The 19740-nt window shown below is 40.6% G+C and overlaps 1 protein-coding gene and 1 long non-coding RNA gene across 4 annotated transcripts in view; one reads left to right on the top strand and one right to left on the bottom strand.

The window, feature by feature from the left end:
• The window catches only part of IGF1 (insulin like growth factor 1), a 72906-nt gene that overhangs the window by 44070 nt on the left and 9096 nt on the right, over window positions 1-19740 (bottom strand). The gene's annotated exons all lie outside the window — the stretch shown is intronic.
• Window positions 16923-19740, top strand: part of LOC116667696 — a 54306-nt gene continuing 51488 nt past the window's right edge. For both annotated transcript variants that reach the window (XR_004324685.1, XR_004324684.1), the window contains exon 1: window positions 16923-17947. This is a non-coding gene — a long non-coding RNA (uncharacterized LOC116667696). The remainder of the gene's footprint in view (window positions 17948-19740) is intronic.

Genomic DNA, 19740 nt, shown 5'->3' with positions numbered 1-19740 from the left:
TAAAACCCTACTAATTGCAGGATTTGGGGTCAAAGGAGACAGAATCACAGAGGTTTAGCCTTAAAAGAGGCTTCAGAAGATCTCGTCATAGAAAGTTAGTATGCTAATATCAGAGGAGAGCAAGGAAAATGCTTTTGGAAAATCAGAAAGTTTATTGATGAGAAAATAAGCAAATGTCAAAATATACATTATAATACCATATCAAGTCACAGTCTCAGATTTGGTTGATCAGTGGTTTCTCACACATAGTCTAGCTTGTATATTTCCAGAATTCTTCTAGGTATCACAACCTATATGACTGAACTATTATGCTGTACACCAGAAATTGACACAACATTGTAAACTGACTATCCTTCAATAAAACCAAAAACAAAAACAAAAACGAAACCCCTGTGCCTTCCTTACAAACTTGATCTTCAAGTTGCAGGGAGACCACTGCTTTCCCTCCTACAGAGCACCTGTGTATTTCTCAAACAAGTAACTGGAGAATTGCCTGCTTTTTTTTTTTCCCACCATTTTCTGTTTTGTTTGTTTACACAGAGTGGGTAATAAATTTTTAGGAAACTGGTGCTTCCCAAAGCTTGAGAGAAAGGTGCCAAGATATAGGCCTGTGGACATTTTATGGTTTCCTTTTCTTAACACCTCAGGAACTGTGGGCCTTCCCAGGACAAGAGACTCAATGTACCTGGAATATCCCAACATATGTAGGAAACAGAGAGGATCAATGAGTTTGATTCCAGGTGGAAACCAACAAGTCACACAATCTAAGTTGCCTCCCTTGGTTGGCTGGAATAAGAGGAAAGAATAAGAGCTCAAACTGAACCCAACAGTGAGGCTTCCATGCCAGAAGGAACCTAAAATCAGTGACTGTAACAGTGGGTGTGCAACAGTGCATGCTGTAAAGGGCAATAAAAAGAAGAAAAGGGGGAAATAAGAAGATGAGAGACTGATTAGAAACCTATTTCCACAGTTGGGAAGGAAAGAAAACTTGGGGAAGGTACTGTGTAGTTTCCTCCCAGACAAGACCAGGGCACAAAGGTCTCACCAATCCTTGTTCTTCCTTAGCACGGGCCATCTGTATCTTTCTGACAAAACACTAAGCACTAAGGCAGAAGCCCTGTCTGTTTAGTTCAGCATTATATCTCTTGCACCTGCTACAGAGCCTGGTGTGTACTAGATGCTCAGGAAATATCTGTGCACTTGCTGATTACATTTTACTTTAGCACTCAACTTTGCAGATCTATGACATTCAATCTGTGTAATGTTAGTCTTGCCAATTAGAAAATTGTAGGCCATTGCACATGCTTGTTGAACATCCTTCCAGAAGGCATAGTGCTGTGCTTCCTGTTTTTATTGATTGTCTGAGTTTCAAGGTCAAGAACGACAAAGGTTAAAAGAATACTTTTTTAAAAAGGTAAGACGTTCTCTTCCTATTGGCTAATCTTGCCTGTGGGGGAAAGAAATCTTCCAGACCACAAGCAAGTTGGGTGAAACAGGAGGAGCTTGGACTGGAATCTGCCACAGCAGTTTGGCCCTCAGGGATATCTAAGCAGCAAAGCAATTTAAGGACATGGGCCCTAAAAAGAAAACAGCACCTGCCTTGCTGAACAGTCTAGTCTGGAAATTGCTGGGTTAGCAACACGTTGCACCCTGTGAAAACTTGTGATTTCAATGTGAAAAAAGAGGTTTTAATTAAATTGGGTGTTTTTGCATCTCCTGCAGGGAGTTGGGGTTGAGGGGTCAAGAGTTTGAGAATTTTATTAGGATAGAGGGAGCCTTCTCAGAAATCCTGGAACCCCACAACTCTTGGTGAGAGACTGCATCCATGTGTGGCCGTGTTTTTGCCTTTAGGAGCCCTGTTACCATTCACCTCCTTTTGCAGCCAAGCAGGGCTGAACCTGGAATGGTGTTCTTGGTCTGTGGCCTGAGATTGTCCACACTGTGCTTTTCCAAATGATTTTTTAATGGGTTGTAAGTTTTCAGGAGTGAGAGAGTTTCCTGTGGGACCCAGGATTTCTTAGTTTTTTGTTTGTTTGTTTGTTTTGAGTTTGAAAAGATGATCTTAAAGAAATATAGTGGGATTAGGGGACATTTCAGGCCACGACCAGTAGACTCTGATATTCAGTTTGATTCAGGCAATATGAATTGAGCACTTGATACAGGCAAAGCACTGTCCCAGGTTCTGGGGCTATAAAGGGGAATATGATGTCAACTCTGGCCAGAAGAAGTTCACAAATGAGCACATACTTTAATATAAGAAAGACTGGAAAAACTACTTAGGTGAAATAGGGGAGCCTGGAGTAAGGAAAGATAAATTCTTGCAGACAAAGTTGGAAGAAGTCTCACTAAAGAAGGAATGTATGAACTTGGCCTTAGAGGTTATCCAGTATTTCCACAGCTAGGGAAAAGGTGATGGAAGACAAAGCGAAAAATAAAGGCATGCTGTAGGTAGGATGCTGTAAAGGCAGTCAGGGACCATGGGCGCAGGAATTGGCTGCCGGAGGGAAAACCCTGGCTTTTTCCCACTTAAAAGCTATGTGCCCTTAGGCACATTATGTACTTTTCTGTGTCTCAGTGGCCTCACTTGTAGAATAAGGACAGTGAGAGAACTCACTTCACAGGTTTGTTGTGAGGATTAAAAGAATTAGTACATATCAGTGCTTACAATAGGACCAGGCATATAGTAAGAGCTCAGAATGTGCTAGCTATTCTTACTCTTTAATACACATGTTGCTCTAACCTATCTTTTTGGATCTGTCTTGCTCTGCTCTCCACGAGCATATTACCCCAACAACTTGCTGGATGGCACATGCACCTTCAAACTGGCTCTATACTCTGCTGTCCATGTACCTTTCCACTGAGTTGGTTTCTTGGCCCAGGATTTCTCCGTTTCTCCAAATCCTACCTAGTCAGGGTCTATGCTAAACACCTGAATGACTTCTAGACAAATTTAAGTATGCTCATTACACTTTACAAGCAATTGTGGTAAATTTGTAGAAGCTCTCTCTGAAACTTGCCACTAACCAAGGCTACTACTGACCCTCTGGAGTGATTCACTAAGTCTGGGGAATGTCAGAGTTTTCCCTTCCTTCTCCCTAGAGGGGAGTTCATGCGCCAGGGGGAAGGGCAGGTTCGTTTTTATGCTATTTCTAGATTTCCCTGAAAGATGACAGCCACATAGTCACCTGCACATGCCAATGTTTCACTTAACCCAATCCGAAGGCCATCGCCATCTTTATGAATAAGCCAGGACTCAGAGCTCCTCATGAAGCTCCCAAGAATATTCTCAGCCAGCCTATTTTAGAATAGAAAAGAGTCTTATCCCCACAATTTAAAAAATTGTTTCATAGATTGAACCAGAGAAGTAATCCAGCTAGTTAAAAGATTCTCCATCAAGGGATCAACTGAGTCAGAGGCCAACATTAGATGCAGAGTTTGGCTGTTGGACAGAACCCCAAATATTTGAGTGAGAATGCAAGGGTATGTGGAAAGAAGCCTTTCCTATTTTCTGTTTACCTATCAGTCTGGGAACAAACTGATGATCTCAGGCTCATGTTCCACATCCTACTGTGTCAGAGTCCACCGTAACACAGAGCTCAGCAGAGAGGTTCAGGCCTGAACACTCAAGGCCCAGGGCTTCTTTCCTATTTAGCTCTCTCAAGCCTGGAGAATCTTGGCTAGGGGTGTGGGGGAAGGGAATGAGAGGAAGGGAAAACATGGCCCCAGCCACCCACCGTGCCATTCCTGGGTTTTGATTAAAGAAGAAATTATTGGCTCTGACATTCTTGATTTGCAAGATTCAAATGTATTTTGACTTTTTAGAAGAACCAACGGCTCAGGTTTCACGGGAATGATCCTTCTGACTTAAAACCTAAAGCCGCTTGGCTTCTCAGCAGTGAATGCACAGCAAGTGCCGTTAGCAAAGTGACATTGCGACGGCTGGGAGTTGCACAACAGCATGATGTCAGCCTTCTGATGGGAGCTGTGCTGTTGAGCAATGCCACTTGGAAGAGAGCGGTCACATACAGAAACCTGTCCAACGGTTCTAAGAATTTTATATCTTTAAAAATATTCAACATATTTCTTTATGTGTTGGGACCCAGGCTTTCAAAATCCCTAATTAGTGTTTTTCCAGAAATCTCCCCCTGAATCTTGGGTCAGGCACCAAATTTCCAGTTGACAAGCTAAGTTCACTTTAAAATATCCCACAGTGAAACCAGAATTGGGCATTAAAAGTGGGGAAGGAATTTCCCAGACTGGTCCCTGCTCATTGCATTTGCCCTCTCCTCTCAGTTACCTCTACCTACAGCCTCTTTCTTAATGCTGAATCTGAGATAGTGGGAATCAAGACCCTGCGTGAGGCAAGGTGGGGGGACTCAGGTAAGATTTTCCATTTCCTCATCCTAGTAGGCGGGAGACATGCATTCTCTTACATTCCATCGTGCCTGGTACAGGACTGAGGCACCCTGCTGCTCCATCCACAAACCCTCGTCCCAGGATGAACCTAGCAGACAGCTTGGATGGGAAGCTGCCATTTCTCTTCCTGGCCCTGGGAAGAGATGAGTCATGAACATGAGCAGAGGACAAGGAGTTGGCTAGCCAGACCTACAGAGCCGGGATCCCTCTGGATAATGTTCCCTCCAGAATGAAAGGAAAATGGCTGTATGTCTTACCACGTGCACAGCTGCAACAGTCTATGGGATGTGGCCCTTCCTCTACTGATCTTTATCCCTTCAGTCACTATGCTCACTGCTAACAGGTTAATTGCTAAGGACCCACGTGTACATAGTAATTTGGTGAAGAATCTCTTTCATGAAAAGGAGAACTTTTGTAATAGGTCATAGTGATCATATCAGGAGAGTCTGAGAAGAAAGTTTTGCCCCTTTGTATTCCATTAGGGGCGTGTGTGTGTGTGTGTGTGTGTGTGTGTGTGTGTTTTAATCCAGAAGGTAAAGAGTGATCCTGAGGAGCTGATTATGAACAAATGTACTTCAAAGACTAACAACTGAATTCTAAACTCAAATGAGAAGAAAGTCTTCATTTAGGGAAAATCAGAGAAAATACCACAGGGAGGAAAAGGTATCAAATCTAACTGCTAGCATGTCATAATATTTTGTCAGTAGTTTTCCCTTCATTTCTGTTCAACTACCAACTTTCAGCTAGCATTAATCTTCTAATCAAAAGGGAACAAATCTATTTATAATTGACATAAATGATAGTCCTATTTATAGTTCTCTTTGGCGTTCCATGTTTCTCTGTGGGAGATTTTCCCTGAAACAAAAGCCTACTTTTTGAAGCAACCGTGTTCCAGGGACAGCCTTGATCATTTCTGTTGCCCGAGAGATGTATTTAATTAACCTCTTATCCTTACTCACGGGGATGGTGGATTATGGGAAGCACTGACCAGTAACACAGCTACTCCTCCTTTTGCCCTTGTAATTCCAGTCCATGGAAAGCATACACAGCCCAAAAAGGAATGGCTCCAGAGGAAGCTCTCAACGAAGATGCAGGAATTGAATGCCATCTTGGCTAAACCACTTACAACTTCAGAATGTACCTGGCCTAGCACTCCTTCGATTCCAACAACGCCTCATTCATATTATCTCTAGAAACTCGTAGCTGGCCTTGGGTCTGGGAGAATTTTGTGACGATTCCACAGGTATTATCTCAGCTGATACTCACAAAAACCCCTTTTGGGAGGAAGGGCAGGGCTGACTGTACCCATTTTACAAGCAAGAGAATTGCCCAAAGTACCCAGCTTATCATCAACAAAGCCAAGCCTCCTCAGGGTGTTAGGTCCCCTTGCCTCATGTTCAGAACTCCTTCTGATACCTAATTGGTAACAAAACAAATATTATGCAAATATACCCAGACACTCACAATTGGATTTCTGTTTAATTTAGAAAAATCTCTGTTTTGAGGACTTCTTGTGCTGAAAGAAAAGGAACCAATGATACCCATATTCTTTGCATCAGATCCTATCTGCACTAGGGGAAACGGAGGATCAGGTGGAAGGGGAACTTTGTGACGGTAAGATCTGCATTGAACTTGAACTGGAATGGCCACTGGATTGTCATTGAACCTGAGTTGGAAAGATTGGCCCAGAAACTTCACAAAATGAAAGATTCTTTCATGAGCTTTCCATCAACTCAAAGTCAAAGCACCTTGGTTATACAGTATTTCTGGCCTCTCTCAAAGGCAACAGAGCCTATCCATATCTCTACCTATTCCAGGACCCAGGCAGACAGAAGGTACATGAAGGTGACAAATTCTACCTCACTTTTAAACATCAGTGGAAAACCTCACAAGATGGTAGAAAGGGAAAGGAAAATGATAAACCCTGGTATTCATTTGGAAATTCAGTAAACATGTTTTGAGATCTGCGGTGTCTGGGAGGACTAGAAAAAAAATGTCATTTTTATATATTATTATTTATTTTAATGTTGTCAGATTACTTTGATGACAATTCCTACATGTGGGTAAGGATTGCATTCTTAACCAGATTGAAGGTAACCTGAAGTCAGGTTTGATGTCTCCCTTTGAGAAGATGGTGAGTGCTCATTAATATTAGTTGTCTCTACTGGCTTTCTTATTTCAGTTTTCTCTTGATTTCTAACAGTGTCCCGAGTACATAGTTGTCCATAAAACATTGAATTGAATTGCATTTAGGAAGAGTGGCTTTCTTCTTTTTAGTCCATATTTTACAACTGGTCATTTTGGATCAAAATCCATTAAGTTGGATCCATATCTGTAAGCCACTGAGTTTTGACTCCTTAACCTTGTAACTTGTTGACGGCTCTTCTGCCAGGGCAAACAGGAATGAGCGATATTTTCTGGACATTCAGTAACTTTAGAAAGAGACATTTCTGCGTGCAGTGCACAGAGCTCTTTCTGTCTCACTTTCTCCAGGTTATTTGTGCTCTGCCTGCTGGTGGCTCAACTCACTGTTTCAGCTGGGTCCCTAGGAATGGACCGACTCTTGTAATTCTGTTGCATATTCTGTTCTCTCAAATGTCACAGGGTCTGCCGATGCTCCTTGTGAGACATGAAATAGTGATTTAATCTGAAGATCACAGCCAGCTTCCAACAAAAAGGATCATGTTCTGTTTATCTAAATTCCCTCAGTAGTTTTCTTTAGATACAGCATTTCTCACTCCCTACTTGAGAATGCCTAAAAATCCACAGGGGCCTTCCGACTCAGCCATGTCTGCATTTCTAATGTTACTGCCTTCTTATGGGTACACACAACTAACCTAGGCCTGGAAGGCCAAAGAAAAATGGATGATTTATTCCACACAAACACTGGCTGTACCGTCCGTGTACAGGGGAGTAAGTGGGACCTTACAGAGATTAATAAAATAGCCCTCACCTTTGAGGAGCTTCTAGTCAGCCGGATGGTTATAAAGCATGAACACTCAATTAAAAAACACAATATAGGATAGATTATATGTGTTGTAAGAGGACTATTATTGCTATTCAGAGGTAGAAGCTTTTACAGAGGAGGTGACATTTGAGAGAAGAACAGAAGGAAAGCCCAGAAAAATAAAATGTGTGGTAGTTAAGTCATCTAGGTTGGATTTTGGACTATGTAGGGGGCATTTGTAAATGCCTATCAGAGCCAAGCAAGTCATATGAAGGAGTGAAGAGGGCCACAGTAAGGTAATACAGAGTGGTAGGGACTTTGGTAAAGCAGGAAGCACGTGCCAATTTAGAGGGAAGAGTCATCTAGTAAATACTGACAGATAATTCAAAGTTTTATGAAAACATTATATTCGCCAAACAGAATACTTCTGAAGATTGGATACCACTTACATACTGTCAGTTTGTCAGCTTTGCTGTAGGGAAACATTAGTTAGACATTAGAAACAAAACATTACAGACAAAAACACAATTGGAAAGTTAGATAGAGGCCTTGTATAAAATGCTTTACTGTCAAACTGGGGAGTTTGGATTCAATTTACTTAGCCACAGACGATCACTGGAAATTGTTTAGAAGAGGGATAAAGTGATTAGGACCGCGCTTTAGAAAGATTAATCTCATGGGTGGGATGGCTGGTGTCAAAGCGATATTGGACACAGAACCATCATTGAGGAAGCTGTTGCAATAGTTTTGGTGAGTGATGAGGAGGACCTAAAATAGTGATAGGAATGGAAGGAGGGACACGTGTAATCTTCCAGTGAATTGGTAACAGCTGTTCTGGATTTTGGTGCAAAACAAACTACAATGCTGCAACTCACTTTTGTCTGAAGAGTTGGGTTTGATGGTCTCCACTGTCCTAAACACTCTGAGTGATTGCATAACTTGTCCATTGCTCTGGCTGGGAAACTGGCCTTTCTTGCTTTACAATCACTGGCCAAAAACTCCACTTGCTCTTGAAGAAATATCTCTTTGATGATATTTAAATTATTGAATATTCAGTTTTTCAGATTTGGGTTCTTCCCTCACTAGGAGGACTTCATTTTCTTTTAAATTCTACCTGAGCTGTACCTTTGCTATGTTTGAGGAGAGCTATGGAGTTCCTTAAAGAGGAGGTTTGCATCTCATTCATATGTATCAGCAGTGGCTAGCCTAGTGTCTGGGTGATAGTGCCAAAGGCAATAAATGAGTGTTGAATTGAATAAAAGAGATATGGTTAGTGTCCAAAGAGATCTTGCATATCTGGGACAGGAGAGGCATGGATCAATGTATACTAAGGCCAGATGGGAATGTAGAGGAATAAAGCAAGCCTGTAAGGCACTGTGGTGAGCTGAGGGGCACATACCCCACCTAAAAGGCTAGAGCCAATAGCTGCCACTCAGGAATGCCAGCCAGCAATGTTACATCACCCACTTTTTCAAAAGAATCTGTTCATCTTTGTTTTTATTTAAAATCTCTTGATTTTAAAATTTCAAATTAAAAAAAAATTCATTGAGTGGCCCAAACAAAACATGTCCATAGGCTAGATTCAGTGGGTTGAGATTAGGATCTGGCACCATTTTGTCACATCTGCTCAAGACTATTTACTCCATGAGGGTAGGGGCTGTGCTTTCATTGTTAGTGTTCTGCTAACCAGAAGGTACTCATGGAATGGTGTGGACTGCAAAAATATAAGGGAGAATTATTCCTATCTGAGTCAAGCTTGGGGTTGTCTGACTGATATTTAATGGGTCCTCATACACTATTATCAAACCTCTTTGAAGGCATGGCTACATCCTCCCTTGGGTATTGCTTAGCACATAGCATGTGGCCAGCCAGCAATGCTATAATCAAATTAATTAGTGCTATGATTTTACTTGTATACAGTTTACTGAAGCACTGAGCAAAAGTAATGAAAGAAGAATGCTAATAAAGAAATATACATTAAGCTCCACATCTAGTTGGATTTCTTAATGGATTTTAAAGATTTCCAGAAAACAGTAGTAAATGTTAGTTTTGGAAAGGTCTTAGAAATTATCTTGTCAACATTCTTTCAATAGGTAGAGTGCCAAAGAGTCAGGGATATTAAAATGTATTAAAATGCTGTGGATTAAGTCTAAACAAATTCAATATATAATTGTGACCTAAGTCTAATACCAACTTATCCTAGATTGAATATAATCAAGAGGTGCCAGGTACTTAAAGTTTAAGAAAAATGTTTGTGAAAAAAAATATGAAAATATCTACAACTTATTCCCCACCACCCCAACCCCTGCCTGCCACCAGAGAATTGTGAAAATAGATCACAAGAGTCCCATTTCAGAAGTGGAATGTCTTGGTTCATCTTAATATTATTGTTCCAGTGGAAACCCATGGGACTTGGGTTAGAGACCCATGGGACTAATCACCAAATTTACCAAGTTATTTAGTGAAAGAGCTCTAAGTAAGTCCAAGATTCCCTAACTCCCCAATTCAAATCCCTGCTTCTTCCTAGTGTCATTCAAGGATTGGAAGTTACCAGCTGGCCTTCTCTCACTCTTAACTACCCTGCTGTGGGAAAATGTCTTTCTGAGGAAGTCATGTCCTTTAGATGACCAGAACTTCATTAATGGGCTCAGGCTAGGGAAACTGCCGAGTTCCAGAATGGGTCTAGTGAAGGCTATCAACTGGGGAACCAGCTGGTCCCTTTGTAAAGCAGATTTAAAGTTTACGCATCACCTTCCAGTATGTGACAGAAACCCACTTCTTAGTTTAAAACCATTTCTCTTAAATCCCAAGAGGAATCCTAATAGAACTGATCAACTCAGAATTACGAGAAATAATATTAGAACCTGGCTGAACATGACAAAGAAAGCAATCTGATATGAATACAACACACAATTCTCCACTCAATGCAATCAGAAATATATTTTTTTTTAAAGGACTCTTGTTTGGCTATTCTTGAAAAATGTAACTATTGAAAAAGAAACTGGCAAGATCTTAAGGACTGGATCTAAGTTCCTGGCCCCAGTGATGGGTTTGGAAACTGCAGCCACAGCAATTAGGAGTTCCAATTTCCAGTTCACAGAAGGTCAGGCCATGGGGTTATGCTTGGAGCAGCTCTATACTTCCTCTGAGGAAGGCTCCACCAACTTGAGAGAATCGGGGCTTGATATTGTTGAATCAGCATATATATTGCTAATGACCACAAGCAGGTTTGGCCCCAACACTGTTTTTCAAATCTTTAGTGAAAGTTTAGCTCTATTTTGTATTTTCTCTCTTAAAAGATGAGAGGTACCAGTCAACAGGTACCTGCTATTTCCTGTGATTTCCTAGACCAGGACTCTTCAAATGCCCTAATGTGCATACAAATTCCCTGGGTATCTGGTTAAAATGCAGATTTTATTTTAGTTAGTCAGGAGTAGGGCCCCTGATTCTGCATTTCTAACAAGCTCTCAGGCTGCTTTGAGTAGCAAGTATTTAGATCTGTCTTCACACTAACTAATCTCTATTTTTACTACATGACATTGATGCCTGCCTCTTGTAACAATTTGTTAAACTAGATCTTCCCATTATTAATAAGAGATTATTTCTTGCCACAAAACATTTTCCCTGGCCTTTAGTAAAATCTGGTTTCTTCTAAGAGATAGACTTCTCTGTTTATTACTGCTATTTTGTGGGGGGGGGGCATTGGAATCATTTCTATTGATTGAAACCACTTACCCACTAAATGACTGTAAAAAACTAAGTGATCAGTGCCTACTTCAGAACCAGCCAGAAGTAAGTCCTTCTGCATCTTTAACTTACATATGATGGTGTTTTTGTGCAATGTTATTGAACCCTAATCCGGTTTCTCTGGTTAGGGAGATCTCCATAACTGCATGCAAAGCACTAGTAGTCTACAGAAATGCCAGCCAGATTTAGGTACTAACACCTCTTACAAGTCTTGTGAGTCACATGACTTAGGGCACACAGACTGTCTATCTTAAAGTAGCTCTGAAATGATACCTACTATATGAGTAGTATGCCACTGATCTTCTCAGAATCTATCCTCAAATATCTGTTTCATATTGAGAGGCAAGAATTAGAGAAGAAGGAATCTTTGCAGAGCCAAAAACATCTCTACACCAAATTGAAAGAGTGGAATTATAAGGTGAATGCAATTAGCTGGCAGTGGTGTCTATGCCGAAAACATAATCGTCCCTTTAATAGGGAACATTTGCTGTGCTTGACAAACTCACAGTGAAATGGTTGGATCCATAGGAAGGAACATGCTGAAAATGGTTTCAATATGATCCTGTTTTTTCACTCAATAGCCATTGATTGAGGGTGTCCAGCCAAAAACAATGAGAAAATGAGCCAACAATAGTCTTACCTTTGACCATATTAGATATAGTTGCAGCTGAAGTTTGTTACATGTTTCAGGAATAACAAAGCATCCGTATGGAACAAATATTTGGCAATATGGCAGCTGATGAAACCAGGAAAAATTAGACAAATTATCAAACGCTCACTCCCAAATTACTCAAAAAAGAAATTAGATCCATTTTCAGTAGCTTTGCTTTCAAATTTCTTCATTCCATGAGTCACCACTACCTTCTGCCAAACTAAATATGTCTATGAACGGCTGGAAACTTTAATGGAAAGAAACATAAAACTCAAAATACGTAGGAAAATTTAAGCTTCTTCATGGAAGACCTTCATGGAAGACTAGCAAGTCAGGAATGTTTAGAAACAGAAATAATGCATTGACAATACCTTTTGTTTTGGGTAGTTTCTGAGCTAACAAGCAATACAAGATGCATCAACCAGTCAACCAGCTGACATGCCTTTAAACTAAAATGACCTTTAAAAAGGAATTAGCTCTTTCCTTTTTGTTTGTTTGTTTGTTTTGTTTTGTTTTAAGCCTCCAAACCATCAAACTGCTAGAGTCTATGAAGATTCACTGTCCTACAGTCAGGTTGATTAGATTTGGGATAAGGACACTTGATGTTATTATCCAATGGGTGACAGAAATTGGGAAATTTTTCTTATGCGTAGTTAAGGCTTAAATATTCAAAGAGTATTCTGATGCATGACACCAGAAGAATATGACATAGCAGTTCACTTGGACTTTATGGACTGTGGTTGCCAGTGCTACTTTCATATGAGTTTATCAAGGTTAAATTTAAAGTGTCTGACTATGCAAAGAACCCTAGACAGAGAGTGAGGTGACTGAGTTGCGGTCCTGGCTTTCCTACCAGCATGCTTTGTAACCTCATGTACGTCATGGTTTTTTTTCTGGACCTTGCTTCCCTCATCTGGGAATGAGAACACTGGACCAGACTGCTCTATATGGTTATTTCTAGCTCTCCAATTCTTCAATTACACTTTGGCAAATAGAAACCACTTGTTTCTCTGAGGGCTGATGCTCTAGTTGTTATACCTACCTTGGAACTTATTTGCTAGGGATGTATCACTTGTTTTGTACTTTCCCTTGACTACCACCTCTCCTTTTAGTGTGAATGCTTTAGATGAAATAAGGTAGAGGAATTGATTGGAAGTTCTGTTCTCAAAATCATTGTCATAGGTGGCATCTACTTGTGCGGCCTTCTATGGTAGCTCTTGAAAACTCTCTGTTGACTAGAATTAGCTTACTGTTGATATAGGAGAAGTTTTCACTGTGGCCACAGTGAGAATTTTTTCTTCTATACCTTCAGTCTCAGATCCAACAATGGTAGTGGTAGCAAATGGAAAGTCATGGGGTATACCCTGGGGACTGGTAGAAGGAAATCGCTTTTGGAATGCCTTTTTAAACGTCAGGTCAAGGAGTTTTATTAAGTGCCCAACACTGGATGCTGTGGAGGACAGAAACAACTTTTAAAATTTAGTCTCTTTTTTTCTGAAAGAGCTCAAAATAGGGAGGATGAAAATTCATGGCAACAATAGCCAGTATTTGATTGTGGGTTCAAAAGTTTCTTTTCTATGTCAACTGTTGTGTCTCTGGGAGCTGTTGGATGTGAGGCCTCTGAGATCTTTGAACCACATGGTCACTGGTCTATATGGTGATAAAACTTACAATTCTGATTTCATCAAAGCCATGCTCAAAACCAAAAAAATTCAGTTCCCCTAAATCAAGCTGTGATAAGGAAGCAGTTTAGATGGGCAATCTGAGAGTACAAAGAAATTCTGATTAGTGAGTAATTCCTTCTGCTGAACACTGCTTTTTGAGGCTAAGCAAAAATCATTAATAGCTGACTTGGAAGAATGAAAATCTTTTGCTTACACTGATACCTCAGTGACTACCTAACCACTATGTGTAAACTAACTCTTTAAGCAAGCTCAGTGTGGTAAAGTGATAGATCTCATCTTTTTTCTGCTTCCTCCAATGAGGACATAAATAGTAATACTGAATGAGCATTCTGAAGATCCATTAATTGACTCCTGGATGGTCTAAAAGCAAAGTGATAGGTGAATAGGAGATACCAACATGCTTTTCTTTGTAATTGATAGGGTTGAGAAGATACACTGCCAAATTAAATTTTCTAGATTATAATTATTGCAGAACATTGAACTAATGGTTCAATATCATTAAAGATTAAAGTCTAGCCACTGAACTAATTTGTGGATGGTGATTAGAGGGACAACACAGAATATTCAATTCAATCCATTAATAGGTGACGTATTTGGATTTCCAAATATGTTTCCAAACACCTTCTATAGTTGAGCCTTAAAAAAAACTCTGAGGTATAATATACTTATTCCTATTTTACTAATGAGGAATGGAAGACCCAAGGAAATTAAGTGACTTCTCCAAGGTCATAGAGCTGTTAAGTAAGGGAGCTGGGTGAGGCCAAATCGTGGAATTTCTGATTTTCAGAGTAATAAATACTGCACTGATCTCGTTCTGCTTTCTGGTAGAGCTGTTTACGGGCAATAGAAGGGCTGTGATGATACTCAGCCAGGAAAGACACAAGAATGGAGAAGAAACACTGTGGCCCCTCTCTCTGAGCCAGCGCTTTTCCACTTGTGAGGAATTGAGAGCTTATTTATTACATGATAAAGAAGGGAACGACCACAAATATTGGGGTCAAAGATGATCAGCTTCTCTGTCCATCTAAAACTATCAATATTGTAAATCAACTATACTTCAATTAAAAAAAGGTAGCCAGCTTCTTTTCCATGTGCTCCAGGTGGTCACAATCACACAGTTTTGCTCTATATCATTTCTGCCTTCCCTGACTACTGTTACAAAAATAAATGAGTTCTATAGCTTTTAAATGAAAGGGAGGGCCTGCGAACACATTTTTGATAGCCTATAGAAAGAGCTTTTTATTTTCAGAGAGAAGCTTTCAAAACCACAGTAACTCTTCTCATTGCTAACTCTGGGCAATGGACTGTAGACTCCATTAACCAGTGACTGATCTCTAGCTGGTGTGTCACTTTCACTCATAGCTTTCCCAGCTCTCTAGTTACTTTTCTTCTGGAGCCATCTCTAGTCCAGTAGTTCTCAATGAGGGGGTGATTCTGTACTGCCCCCAACCTGGAGACATTGAGCAATGTCTGGAGACGTTTTTGATTGTCACAACTGGGAGGAGGGTCCTACTGGCATCTAGAATGTAGAAGCCAGATATAGTGCTAAACATTCCACAATGCACAGTGCCCCTCTCCCCAGACAAAAACTTATCTGTCCTAAAATGTCAATAGTGCTGTGGTTGAGAAATCCTGTTGCCAATGGCGCTGCTGGGGGAGGGAGTAGGAGAATAAAGTAGAATTTTAAAACATGTCACTTGGTCTCATAAAAGGGCTAGGGCTGGGACAGGGAGGAAGGAAAAGGGAGGCGGTTGAAATGTACATGTCCCCAGATCAGCTGAATCCAGAATTCCATCCCTTGGTGCTCTTTTCCCCAGTTTCATAGATAATCAGGAGTTGGTTGCTTGTGGGTTGGCTCAGTACAGACTTTCTTCATCATTTGCCTCTGATGAAAGACCCATTTCATCAGGGTAAATGGCACAAGTAGTACCATCTTCCCAGCAATATTCACAGAATTGACTCTATGACTAACACATTTTCAAAGTTTAAAAGACCCCTCCAACAGCCTTTCTAGTACCTCATAAAGATCACAGAAGAAAATCTGAAGAGATTCATAGAGTATTTGCTTGGAAATCTGCAAAAAAATCAGGTGTAAATTTCTTTTGGCTTGGGGCCGCCAGAGAAATCTCCAGAAAAGAAACCCATCCAACAACTCTTCAGGCTGTTTCAGATTTTCCAGGAGCACAGCTTTGCTAAGTCATTCCAAAGCAGTTCTACCCAAGTTGACATTGGAGAGAGTGACCAAAGAGTCAGAATAATATAATATACAATAATAGTCTAAATCATGACCTGAAGTGGACTTGGAATGCCCGAAGCACATTGAAAGGCCTTGTGCATTGTATAGGAAATAGACAGGGAATCCTTTTAGTTTGTGCAGATTTCTATAGCAAGGGAACAGACATGTCAACTTCAGTCCCAGGTGAGTTTATTGGAATGAGAGTGCCACCAAGATCTATGTTCACTTGGGTGAGCTTGATAGGAGGCCTCTCCTGGTCATTTAAATTTACCAGGTGGCGTAGACACTGGCCTGGTCCATTGCAGCTAAAGGCTGAAAACCGCGTTGGAATCAGGAAACAGAATCAAAACTATTTCCTTCTACTTCCGCCGTTAATTGGCAGCATGACCTTGAACATGTCACTTCCTTTTGAGTTTCACTCTTGATATTGACTAGATTATTTTTCAAAGGCTTCCAAGCTTACAGAAATCTTCAATTTTATTTCCTTTGAAAAATTAAGTAGTTTTATTAGAGAGATGTATACTTCATCAAGAATCAGATTCTTGGATGTCTTCACTGGGGCTTCAGCATACCTTTTTGGGGGGAGTAGGGGAGGAGGGAGGAAACCCTTATCCCTGCAGAACACCAGAGCATTTAATGCAAAAGGTTTTAATTTAAAAGACTGTGTGGTCTCTGCTGGTTGCACAACTTCTCTCTGTGTCCATGCTGCTGCTGATCAAATATTGCAAAGCCATTAATTACCTTCAGACAAATGCAGAGGGCCACGTGCAAAAGTTCTGGCCAACTGCAAAAAGCAATATGCCAGATGTAAAGTTAAGTGAAGGGTTTTTCTTGGTATTTAAGGTTCAGTGAAAAAGTAAGAGGGGCAGCTATGCCAAGAATGAAAAGCCAGAGCTTGCCAAGTGCTTCTTTAAGTGGCTTTAGCCAATGTGAGACTAAACAATGCATTAAATAGGCATACAACTTACTGCAGTTAAGGAATTACATGTCAAATAACAGCTCTTCGCTATGTTTTAAACATGATCTCGCATATAGATAAAGACAAATGAAATGCTGTGTTGTCATCTCCTTAGTCTAACAGCTAATAAGGCCTCAGGATTTGAACTTTCCAGGCAACCAAAAGTAATTCTTTGTGATGTAAGAGCTTGCTGGTGTTTCACAGAGATGTATAGGATGGAACTCTGCCAGGGCAGCAGCTCAGTGCAAAATCATTTTTTGCCACCATGGTTGTCAAAGACTCTGGCTGCATAAAAGAGCAAAGGCTTTGTAGCCTATTATTGAGAACAATGAGAAATCTCCTTGGGAGAGATCTTGTGCCTGTTTGCAGTGTGTCTGATTCTGTGGTATGGGCTGTGAAATCAGAAGAAAGTCTGTTAGAGGGATGAGGTTGGCTCTTTACAGAGGCCTTGAGGAATGCTGGCATGGTACATGATGTCTGGACAAGGTACATGGAGGCCCAGAGGATCTGGGAAATACCAACACTTTCTTCTGGATCCAAAATGGAGATATGAGCCTACCAGCCACTGAAGATCCAAGACATTCCAATACCAATGGTCTTCAAGCAACTGGTTGTGGGACACCGGTATGGGTGGAAGCCTTGTATCCAAACCCTTCGCTGTTCCCATAGCTCCTTTCATGGTCAGGTTGGGGAAGACTCTCCTGCCTGGCCCACTCTATGGCTTATGGTGCCTTGTGACCACCTCTCCTTTACCACCTCTCTTATAGCACCCAGAGAAAGATCCTTGGTCCAAATAAATAGCCCTCCTTCAGTAGGTCTTTGAGAAAAACCAACAGAACTAGCAGTTGCTAGAAATGAAACACTTGAGGTTTGCTAGCAGAGGAAGAAGAAAACTTGGAGTTGGCCAGAGGAGGGGTCCTGAAGATCATACCACATATCCCTGTGCTCACAGGTAAGCTACAGTGTCCTCTCTGAGTGGGGTCCAGTCTGTGAAGACCCTTGAACAGCCGCAGCATCTAATTAAAGAAGCTTTTCTTGTGTACCCTGAGGAAATGCTGTTAGTATTTCCTAAGTTTTTCTGGATGGTAAGATGTAGGGTCATTACCTGGATATCTTCCTCATATTTCCTCTCAAAGAAGAGTTCACCCAGGGGTCCCTGCTCCTGATCTCTAAGAAGAGGCCTGGGATTTTGGAAGCATCCCCCTATGCCACAACACTTCGGACCTTTAAACAATATCAGTGGCCAGGTGAATGTGCTTCTAGGAGACAAGAGACCTTGACTTTGGTTTTGGATCCATCAAGTGAGGTAAGTCACAAAATCTCAATCTCATATTTCTCATTTGTCCAATGAAGCAATAATTCTTGCCTTCTAAGATTGGGGTAAAGAGAACTGATACAACTGGATTTTGAAAAAGTGAATATACTAGTCAAATATAAACCATTCTTTGTGCTACGACTTTGTAATATGACTATGTACCTGTTACTACTAGCAGCAGGTTTTATCAGCTGCCGTTATGGAGTAAAAATGTGTGTAATGAGCTGCTCAGATACTTTTACCTGTGCAATAGACTCTGCAACTGATCCTGGAAGAGAATAAATAAGTAAAACCGCGAATGTGCTTACAATGCTTACGATGTGTCCGGCAGTATTCTAATTTAATATGGTCTAATATATTAACCAGTTTGATGAAGTAGGCCCCATTTTACAGATGAGGAAATTGAGGAACAAAGAGATTAAATGACTTGCTCAATGCTACCCACCAAGTAAGTTGCAGAGCTAGGATTCAAATCATTTATTCTTGGCAATAGAGACCATACTTGGTCTTGAATTATTCCCTCTCCTGTTTCTTGTAATTATCCATCAGGGAGAAGATGGTCTCAGAGAGCATTATAATATCAGAAAAATGCAAATTATTTTCTAAATTTGCACAGAAATGATAACTTTCTTAGCGGTCCTTTCTGTTGCCCAGACTGGACCTCTTGGGCATATTTAAAGAGTAGCAGCAAGCGCTTGGGGTCAATATAAAATCTCACTGTTTTTCTTGAAGAATATCTGTGACCTATTAGCTTAGTGATGGCCAAGGCCAAGGTCAAATCCCACATGTGCCAATTGATTTCAAAGAGAAAAGCTTTTCCAAAGCCAGTGACTGTACCTCTAACTTTGACCAGCTGTCATGCAAATGCATGGCTGGCAGCCTAAGGGATATCAAGCCAAGAAATGCAAATGGTTTAGTTCAAATCCAGCCCCACTCAAAGCAATGCTAATGGTGGATGAGTGCATCTTTGTCCCCAACTGCATTCTCTTGGAAAGGCAGTATCAACAGGCTAGGAAAAGGCTTTTAGTCAAGGTTTAGAAGTCTATAGATTCTAATTTGTCCCCTCTAATTTAAAAAAGGGCAGCTAAAAACTGACCTACTTACTTTTCCTCACTTCCAAGAGAGTGAGAAAACGTAAAGATGAGAACTGTCAGCTGGTCCTTCCTAGCAAAGAAAAGTGACAATCTGTTTTCACAAGGCGTGTGCTCCTTTGGCCAGATAACCTGCATGTATTTGGTCATGTCTGAGCTTCTATTCCATCCCTGAGGGGTTGGAACCCACCTTAAAAGAAAATAAAACAAAGAAGCTGAGGCTCCTCTTTCTTTAAGTAAGTGGGATCTCCTATCTTTGGGGATGAACAGACACTATGTAAAGAAGATAAAGGAGACTAAATGTTCTTTGGTCACTATTTAAATCAAGGGTTCTCCTTTCTTGAATAGCACCAAATCCTTGTTAATTACAACCTAGACTATGAGTCTGTTAAAGTTAGAAGAGGTCATTTACTTTCATAAAATCCTCTTGTTTTATAGACAAGGACATTTTGGCCCAGGAAGCTTAAATGCCTGCCAAAGTCATATAGCTAATGAATGACAGGTCTGGGAGCAGTTTTCTGAACACTATATTTCAACTGAAGGAAGCTTGAGTTAACAATAATAACCTCGATCTAGGAAGGTTGTGGCAATCAATAACAATGAAATTCATTGCAAAGTTTCACTTAAACTCTTTATAAAACAGTATGTTTTAACACATGAAGAATGCCATTCATTTATTCAGACCTGTTCTTA

The sequence above is a fragment of the Camelus ferus genome, chromosome 12 (assembly GCF_009834535.1).
Source record: "Camelus ferus isolate YT-003-E chromosome 12, BCGSAC_Cfer_1.0, whole genome shotgun sequence".
NCBI lineage: Eukaryota > Metazoa > Chordata > Mammalia > Artiodactyla > Camelidae > Camelus > Camelus ferus.
This window is presented reverse-complemented; position numbering and strand designations above follow the sequence as displayed.